The 10,239-nt window shown below is 46.7% G+C and overlaps 1 pseudogene; it reads left to right on the top strand.

The window, feature by feature from the left end:
• The first annotated feature begins 6,801 nt into the window (after positions 1 to 6,801).
• Positions 6,802 to 7,175, top strand: LOC105515998 (annotated as a pseudogene).
• The last annotated feature ends 3,064 nt before the right edge of the window (positions 7,176 to 10,239 follow it).

The following is a 10,239-nucleotide window of genomic DNA, read 5'->3' as shown; positions in this document are numbered from 1 at the left end:
GCAAATTTTAAAAGTTCTTTTCGGCTGGGCACGGTGGCTCACACCTGTAATCCAGCACTTTGGGAGGCTGAGGCGGGCAGTTCATTTGGAGTCAAGAGTTTGAGACCAGCCTGACCAACATGGCGAAACCCTGTCTCTACTAAAAATACCAAAAAAAAAAAAAAAAAATTAGCTGGGGTGTGGTTGTGCACGCCTGTAATCTCAGCTACTTGGGAGGCTGAGGCAGGAGAATCACTTGAACCCGGGAGGTGGAGGTTGTAGTGAGTTGAGATGGCGCCACTGCATTCCAGCCTGGGCAATGGAGTGAGACACTGTCTCAAAAAGATAAAAATAAAAAATAGGCCGGGCACGGTGGCTCATGCCTGTAATCTTAGCACTTTGAGAGGCTAAGGCGGGCAGATCACGAGGTCAGGAGTTTGAGACCAGCCTGACCAACATGGTAAAACCCTGTCTCTACTAAAAATACAAAAATTAGCCAGGCATAGTGGTGCGCACCTGTAATCCCAGCTACTCAGGAGGCAGAGGCAGAAGAATTGCTTCAACCCAGGAGACGGAGGTTGCAGTGAGCCCAGATCGTGCCACTGCACTCCAGCGTTGGTGACAGAGCAAGACTCTGTCTCAAAAAAAAACAAATAAAAATTAAAAAATTAAAAGTTATTTTCATAAGTTATTTTCATCAGGAAGCTCTTGACTACAGTCATTTCAATAGACCCTTTGGCATGTGCAGATTAAACATTTGAGGTTTTGATTATTTAGAGAATGACCACAATGATTTAGATTTGAGGCAGGCTGTCCTTCCATTGCGCCGCTGTGGCAGGGTCATTTACAGAATTAATTTGTTGTTAATCTCCCTGGGCTCCTTCCTGTCCCTGCTGCCACACATACCTCTAGAAATCCCAATTTGTGTGCTTCTCACCAGCAGATAATAAACTGCCCCCAAAACTAGAAAGAGAAAGCTGTAGGGATCCACTCTCTGCCTCCAGGTGATGGAGAGTCTCTCAGGAAAATGGCTGATGCCCAGAGCACCCAGGAAGGCTAGACTACAGGCCCTGGGTTACCCAGGTAAGCTGGATCCCAGGCCCTGGGTCTTACAGCCTTGGCAGAGATCCCATGCACCTCATGTGGCCGGGAGCCAGTGGACCACCTGCCTTCTGTGGACCTTGGAAGCCTGGACTTCAAGGAGCTTGAGCAGTGACTATAACCAGAGTCCCTTCCCCTTCCTCTGTTTTCTAGGAACCACAGGAGCCTTCCAGATTCCTGTGCCACCCTAGAGGGAAGACGGGATTTTCCAATTGAGACAAACATTAACTTTCCCAACAGTCTGGCAGAATGGGAGATCAGAGGCAGATTCTCTTTCATTTAATGACAATGAAGTAATGTGATGTTTGTTGCAAAACCAAGTTTGGGATTGATAAGTCATGCCCTCTATATAAAACTTTCAATCACGTTCTTTGAGGCTGGCAAGCAGGAATGGATAGCATAGCTGGTGAATGAGCCTAACCAGCCACTCAGTGGCCTCATCTTATTGAGTATATTTGCAAGAATTTTTTTTTTTTTTTTGACAGAATCTCGCTCTGTCGCCCAGGCTGGAGTGCAGCAGTGCAATCTCAGCTTACTGCAACTTCTGCCTCCCGGGCTCAAGCAATCCTCCTGCCTCAGCCTCCCAAATAGCTGGGATTACAGGATATTTGCAAGAATTTTTTTTTTTTTTTGACAGAATCTCGCTCTGTCGCCCAGGCTGGAGTGCAGCAGTGCAATCTCAGCTTACTGCAACCTCTGCCTCTCGGGTTCAAGCAATTCTCCTGCCTCAGCCTCCCAAGTAGCTGGGATTACAGGCATGCACCACCATACCCAGCTAATTTTTGTATTTTTAGCAGAGACAGAGTTTCACCATGTTGGTCAGGCTGGTCTCAAACTCCTGACCTCATGATCCACCTGCTTCAGCCTCCCAAACTGCTGGGATTATGGACATGAGCCACCAGGCCTGGCCGGTTTGCAAGAAATTCTTAAGTGCCTACTAAGGGTCTGGATCCTATGCTATGTACAGGGGATACATCAGAGAACCAGACAGACATGGTCCCTGGAGCTTTCAAGGCTTTACTCAGAGAAGTCAGGTTTTCCGGTCATGCCTCTCAAGGGGAAAGTTGCTAGATTGTGAGATGTTTGTAGGAGTCTTCCCTTTCCAGTGTTACAGATCTACTCAGGAAGTGGATCCGACATCTAGAAGACCCCGTAGCCATTGCAAAAGGTCCTCAAGGGCATGAGGGCATATTCTTTACCAACTTACAGTGCTAAAAGGACACTTTTGTCCTTTTGCGAGGGTCTTTGCAATAGTTTTTTTTGTTTGTTTTTTGAGATGGAGTCTCACTCTGTCACCCAGGCTAGAGTGCAGTGGCACAATCTGGGCTCACTGCAACCTCCACCTCCTGGGTTCAAGTGATTCTCCTGCCTTGGCCTCCTGAGTAGCCTCAGCTACTCAGGTAATGTAATCTCATCACAGGTGCGCACCACCACACCCAGCTAATTTTTGTACTTTTAGTAGAGATGGGGTTTTACCATGTTAGCCAGGCTGGTCTTGAACTCCTGACCTCGTGATCCGCCTGCCTCGCCCTCCCAAAGTGCTGGGATTATAGGCGTGAGCTGCCACGCCCAGCCTCGCAGCACCATCTCAAGGTTATGTGACTGTGAAGACCTCAGTCCCCGAGTATACACAAGTAGACATGTGCATAAACACACATGTCCATGCACTCAGACACATGCACACACGCATGTGCACAGCACACCGGAGAAAAAGGATGCCCCCATCCTGCCCTCGCAGCAGATCTTGTGCCAAGACTAACACAGGTGCTTCTCTCTGTTTTGTGGAGGTGTTGGCATATGGGCTGTGATAGCTGAATCAAAAAGTGAAAATTAAGACAGCATGACTCCACATAGTTGAACACACCGCCTTTGCTTATCAGAGTTTATTCAACAAACAGCAAGCGTCTGGTTTGTGCTGAGCTCTGCAATTCCATGGCTGCATGGAAGACGCCAGGCAAGCAGATACCCCAAAGAACTGATACAGACTAAAAGCTCTTCTGCAAAGCCTACCATAGGCCTACCCAGGCCCTTCCCACAGTGCTTTGCACACAGCAGGATCATGGCAGCCCCCGACCAGTCCCTTTTTTCAAGATGGAACCAACTGATCCATGTGGTTGAAACAGACTAATCCAGGCCATTCAGGCAAAAGCCTGGGGTTTGATTGGAGCAGAACCCAGCCTGGGATTACAGGCATGCACCACCATGCCCAGCTAATTTTTGTATTTTTAGTAGAGACAGGGTTTCGCCATGTTGGCCAGGCTGGTCTTGAACTCCTGACCTCAAGTGATCCACCTGCTTCAGTCTCCCAAAGTGCTGGGATCACAGACATGATGAGCCACTGCACCTGACCTGTTTGCAAGAAATTCTTGAGTGCCTATGAAGGGTCTAGATCCTAAGCTAAATACAGGGGATACATCAGAGAACCAGACAGACATGGTCCCTGCAGTGTGTGAGGCTTTGCCCAGAGAAGTCAGGTTTTCCAGTCATGCCTGTCAAGGGGGAAGTTGCTCAGTTGGTAGCTGAGGCCACTTGGTATGTTCAAGCCCCTGGGCCCTCTCACAGCCAAGGATTGTCAAAATGGAGAACCAATGCCAGGTGGAGAAAAAATATTTCATGTGTGTGCCACATCTGTGACAGAGAGAGGCAGAACTCGGCAGAGTGAGGTGGGGTGGAGGGGTTGGTGGGGAGTGACAGTTGAAGATGACCATGGTGACCTCTACTTGTAACAAGTGTACCAGACAGAAAAACATGCCCTAGAAAATCTTCAAAATTGAAAAAATAATAAAAGATGAGGGGTCTAAAAGAAAAATTGCATTCACATTTATTAAAATATATTAGTTAATATTCATAGGATGTTCTGAGGCTCTATAAAAGAACTAGGTTTTTGAAAAGGCATCAGCAGAAGTCAGTAACTGTCCCCGCTGTGTAGTGGAGGACAACGTCCTAGTGGCCAGAAAAGGTGAATTTGCTGGATGTGCAGTCAGAGTTTAAGATAAACTCTGGCAAAGGCTTTATGAAACTTGGCTGGGTGCGGTGGCTCACACCTGTAATCCCAGCACTTTGGGAGGCCGAGGTGGGCAGATCACTTGAGGTCGGGAGTTTGAGACCATCTTGGCCAATGTGGCAAAACCCAGTCTCTACTAAAAATATAAAAATTAGCCGGGCATGATGGTGCATGCCTGTAATCCCAGCTACTCAGAAGACTGAGGAGGGGAGAATCACTTGAACCCGGGAGGCAGAGTTTGCAGTGAGCCGAGATGACACCACTGCACTCCAGCCTGGGTGACAGAGCGAGACTCTATCTCAGAAACACAAAAAAGACTTTATGTAACTTGAAGAAACAGAGCTGGCTTTCCCTTTCATCTCTGTGCTCTTCCTCTCTGCCTTAGAGATAGCTGGGCCTGGGGAGTCCCAGACACAGAGTCGGCAAAGGAAAGAGGAGAAGGTTTGTAGTAGAAACTCAATAAACATTTGTTGATGTATTCAACAAATCCAAACCACGAGTTACCTGTGGTTTCATGTTTATCAAAGATTTGAGACATTGGTGGATAATAATAGAAGATATTCCCAGACAGGTTTATTCTAGATTCTTTAGTTTTCATCTTCATTTTCAGCTGGATCATCACAATATAATTCACCTGAACCACAAGAACTATAATGTGTTTTGTTTGTTTGTTTGTTTGTTTTGAGATAGGGTCTTGTTCCGTCGCCCAGGCTGGAGTTCGGTGGTGTGATCTTGGCTCATTGCAATGTCTGCCTCCTGGGTTCAAGCGATTCTCATGCCTCAGCTTTCCAGGTAGCTGGGATCACAGGCTCATGCTACCAGGCCTGGCTAATTTTTTTTTTTTTTTGAGACGGAGTCTCGCTGTGTCACCCAGGCTGGAGTGCAGTAGCGTGATCTCGGCTTACTACGAGCTCCACCTCCCAGGTTCACACCATTCTCCTGCCTCAGCCTCTCCAGTGGCTGGGACTACAGGCGCCTGCCACCACACCCGGCTATTTATTTATTTATTGTATTTTTAGTAGAGACAGGGTTTCACTGTGTTAGCCAGGATGGTCTTGATCTCCCAACCTTGTGATCCGCCCATCTCGGCCTCCCAAAGTGCTGGGATTACAGGCATGAGCCACCGCACCCGGCCAGCCCTGGCTAATTTTTGTAATTTTAGCAGAGGCAGGGTTTCACCATGTTGGCCAGGCTGGTCTTGAATTCCTGGCCTCAAATGATCCACCTTCCTTGGCCTCCTAAAGTGCTGAGATTACAGGCATGAGCCACCATGCCCAGCCTATAATGTGATTTAATATTACACTCTTAGTTTTTGCAGACAAAACGACTATGTTCTTCAACCATGACTTTGGGTTTTTTTGGTGAACATTGTCCAGTGTGGGGCCAAAGGGATATTACACAGGGTTCTCCAGGACCAGGTTCCTTCTGGACATGAGTCTCTGTGGAGCACTCAGTCTTCCTTAGCTCAGACAAGCAACGTTATGGAGTCCCACGTGCTTCCCGTTTAACCTCAGCTGCCAGAGGACTCAGAGCCAAATTCTGCCCCCCTTAGAGTAATTAACTATGACCTAGTGCCTGTTAGGCTGACTCCCTCTTCCTTTAGATGATATCTCTTCCATTTGGACTCCTAACTGTTCCATTCTATATTGCCTGTCATCTTGTCCACTGCTTCAGATCCCTTGGGGAAAATACCTAACACAAATTAAAAAATAAAATAAAATTAGAGCTTAGAAAATTAACTGATAGAAACAAGTCCGGCTTTTAGATTATATTCATTTAGAAGAATAAGAATTTTCCCACAGTCTATGTGACCCTGGGCAAACCTTCGTCTTGCCCAAAGACCTAGGGCTCCTTTCTTCATCAATTACATGAGGGGATTGGACTCAGTTATCTTGAAGGTCCTATTAAGCTTCATTCATTCAGCAAATAGTTCTTGTGCACCCACTATGTGCAGACACTGTTCTAGGTGCTCAGAATATATCAGTGAAGACAACAGACAGACAAAGATCCCTTCCCTCGTGGAACTTAGATTCTAGAAGGGGGAGACAGAAATAAACAATAAGCAGGGAGGTAGATTATATGGTATGTGAGAAGGTGGAGAAGGCTGGAGGAAACAAAGAATCAAGCAAGTTAAGGGAGGGTGTGAGGGGATGGGGGAGGCAGCAGTGTTTAATAAGGAGGTCTGGGTGAGCCTCATCAAGAAAGTGAAGTTTCACTTTGGGAGGCCAAGGTGGGCGGATTGCTTAAGCTCAGGAGTTCGAAACCAGCCTCGGCAACATGGCGAAACCCCGTCTCTACAAAAAATACAAAAATTAGCCGGGCGTGGTGATGCATGCCTGTAGTCCCAGCTACTGTGGAGACTTGGGAGGATCAATTGAGCCCAGGAGGTCGAGGCTACAGTGAGCCATGATCACGCCACTGCATGCCAGCCTGGGCAACAGAGCAAGACCCTGTCTCAAAAAAAAAAAAAAAAAGAGAAAGGTTTGAGCTAAGAACTTGCAGGAGACAAGGAAATTAGTCAAGCAGGAGGATATCTGGGGGAATGCCATGTGAGGCAGAGGGGAAAGCTAGGGTCGAGGCCCTCTGGGAAAGAAGCAAGGCCAAGGGGCTGGAGTAGAGGGAGGAAGAGGGGAAGTAGTGGAAGATGAGACTAGCTTTACTGCTAATTATGATATAAGAATAGCGACCAGTTTCCTTTCCAACGTGGGCCCAGCAGAATGGCTCCTGCAAAGAAGGGTGATGAGAAGAAGAAGGGCCATTCTGCCATCAACAAGATGGTGCCCCGAGAATACCCCATCACATTCACAGGTGCATTCATGGAGTGGGCTTCAAAAAGCGTGCTCCTCAGGCACTCAAAGAGCTCCGGAAACTTGCCACGAAAGAGATGGGAACTCCAGATGCGCACTTTGATACCAGGCTCAACAAAGCTGTCTGGGCCAAAGGAATAAGGAATGTCTCATACTGTATCCATGTTCGGTTGTCCAGAAAATGTAATGAAGATAAAGATTTAGCAAACAAGCTCTATACTTCGGTTGCCTATGCACCTGTTACCGCTTTAAAAAAATCTACAGTTGGTGTGAATGAGAACTAACTGCTAATCATTGAAAATCCCAAATAAAGTTATCAAATTGTTTTCTTTTTTTTTATAGATGGAATCTTGCTCTCTCGCCCAGGCTGGACCACAGTGGCGTGATTTCGGCTCACTGCAACCTCCACCTCCCGGGTTCAAGCAATTTTCCTACCTCAGCCTCCCTGGTAGCTGGGACTACAGGCATGCACCAGCACGCCCAGCTAATTTTTGTATTTTTAGTACAGATGGGGTTTTGCCATGTTGGCCAGGCTGGCCTCTAACTCCTGACCTCAAGTGATCTGTCTGCCTCAGCCTCCCAAAGCACTGGGATTACAAGCATGAACCATTGTGGGGGCCAACATTGTTTAAATATATATATATAGTAGCCAGGCATGATGGCTCATGCCTTAATCCTAGCACTTTGGGAGGGCAAGATGGGAGGATCCCTTGAGCCCAGGAGTTCGAGACCAGCCAGGGGAAGATACAGAGACCCTGTCTCCAAAATATTTTTTTAAATTAGCCAGGTGTCATGGTGCATGCTTGTGGTCCCAGCTACTCAGAAGGCTGAAGCAGGAGGATCACCTGAGCCTCAGGGGTCAAGGCTGCAGTGAGCCATGATGGCTCCACTGCACTCCAGCCTGGGCAACAGAGTGAGACTTTGTCTCAAGAATAGAAGCCGCTAATTGTAAATAGATTATAGTTCTTCATAGGCTTGTTCTAAACCCCTGCTACTCAAAGCATGGTCTTCAAATCAGCAGCATCACAATCACTTGGCCGTTGTTAGAAATGCAGAACCTTGGCCAGGACAATGGCTCATGCCTGTAATCCCAGCACTTTGGGAGGCTGGGGTGGGAGGATCACTTGAACCCAGGAGTTTGAGGCTGCAGTCAGCCGTGATCATGCCACAGCACTTCAGCCTGGGCAGCAGAGTGAGACCCTGTCTCCAAAAAAAAAAAAAGAAAGGTAGAATCTTGGGACTCATTACAGGTCTACCAAACTATAATCCTAATTAGCAAGATCCCCAGGTCATGGAAAAGACACCACGTGCCTTTATAAACATGGGCACTGCCAACATCATATGCTTTACCAAATAACAGCTTTAGTTGATTGAGACAAGTTTGCTTGCCTTAAATTGATTGCCCTTTCACAAAGGTTTCTAAGGACCAGGACCTACCGAGTGCGCCACCTGGTGGCAGCATAGATAAAATTTATATCTCTAGGACCAAGATCACGTGTAGAATTCAAATAGCATAAAGTAATTGTAGTTTTAACACAATTGGCTTGGACTTTTCAAAAATGTCCGTGTCAGAAAAGATCAAAATGGTCTGAAAAACAGATCTAGATTAAAAGATACCAAAGGTTCTGAACCACTAAATGCAGTCTGCGATCCTGGATTGGACCTTAACAACAACAAAAAGCTATTCAAGGGCAGGGGTGATGGCTCACGTCTGTAATCCCCGCACTTCGGGCGGCCGAGGTGGGTGGATCACCTGAGGTCAGGAGTTTGAGACCAGTCTGACCAACATGATGAAACCCCTTCTCTACTAAAAATACAAAAATTAGCCAGGCGTGGTGACAGGTGCCTGTAATCCCAGCTACTCGGGAGGCTGAGGCAGGAGAATTGCTTGAACCCGGGAGGCAGAGGTTGCAGTGAGCCAAGATCACACTGTTGCATTCTAGCCTGGGTGACAGAGCAAGACTCCATCTCAAAAAAAAGCTAGTCAAGTACATAATCGGGCCAATTGGGAAAATTGAATATGGAATATATATATCACAATATAGTATTAATGTTAAATTTCTTTCTTCCTTTTTTGTTTTTTTTTGGAAACAGTGTTTTGCTCTGTCACCCAGGCTGGAGTGCAGTGGCATGATCATGGCTCACTGCAGCCTCAACCTCCTTGGCTCAAGCAATCTTTCCACCTTAGCCTCCGCGTAGCTGGGATCACAGGTGCATCACTATGTCTGCTAATTTTTTGTGATTTTTGTAGAGACAAAATTTTGCCATATGCCCAGGCTGGTCTCAAACTCCCGGGTTCAAGTGATCCACCTGCCTCAGCCTCCCAAAGTGCTGGGATTACAGGCATGAGCCACTGTGTTCAGCCTAATGTTAAATTTCTTAAGCATGACAATATACTGTGGTTTTATAGAATGTCCTCATTCTTAGGCGATACATGCTGAAGTAATATTAGAAATAAAATATCAATGATGCCTGCAACTAACTTTCAAAATGTTTAGCAAACATTGAAATAATTTTTCTTTTTTTTTTTTAATTGAGACAGAGTCTCACTCTGTCACACAGGCTGGGGTGCAGTGGTGTGCTCTCGGTTCACTGCAATCTCCGCCTCCTGGGTTCAAGCAATTCTCCTGCGTCAGCCTCCCGAGTAGCTGGGATTACAGGTGCACACCACCACACCTGGCTAAATTTGTATTTTTAGTAGAGATGGGGTTTCACTGTGTTGGTCAGGCTGATCTTGAACTCCTGACCTCAGGTGATCCACCCACCTTGGCCTCCCAAAGTGCTGGGATTATAGGCGTGAGCCATTGTGGCTGGCCAGAATAATTTTTTTGAGACAGGATCTCACTCTGTTGCCCAGACTGGAGCACAGTGGTGAGATCTTGGCTTACTGCAATTTCAACCTCCCAGGCTCAGGTGATCCTCCCACCTCAGCCTCCTGAGTAGCTGGGACCACAGGCACATACCACCACGCCCGGCTAATTTTTGTATTTTTTATAGAGATAAGGTTTCGCCCAGGCTGCCCAGGCTGGTCTCGAATTCCTGGCCTCAAGTGATCTGCCTACCTCGGGCTCCCAAAGTGTTGGAATTATAACCACGAGCCACCACACCCGGCCAAAAATTAAAATAATATTTTAAAAATGTGTGTGTGTGTGTGTGTGTGTGTATACAAACACCGAGGGGGAGCGATAAATGGGCAAATGGGCAAAATGCTAGCAACAAATGAATCTAGGTGAAGAATATACAAGTGTTCATTGTCCTATTTCTTGTAACTTTTCTGAAAGCTTGAAATTTTCAAAATTAAAAAAAGGAGGCAGGCACAGTGGCTCACGCCTGTCATTCCAACACTTT

The sequence above is a fragment of the Colobus angolensis genome, unplaced genomic scaffold (genome assembly GCF_000951035.1).
Source record: "Colobus angolensis palliatus isolate OR3802 unplaced genomic scaffold, Cang.pa_1.0 Scaffold271, whole genome shotgun sequence".
Classification (NCBI taxonomy): domain Eukaryota; kingdom Metazoa; phylum Chordata; class Mammalia; order Primates; family Cercopithecidae; genus Colobus; species Colobus angolensis.
The sequence above is the reverse complement of the archived record's forward strand: the minus strand, read 5'-3'. Positions and strand labels throughout refer to the sequence as shown.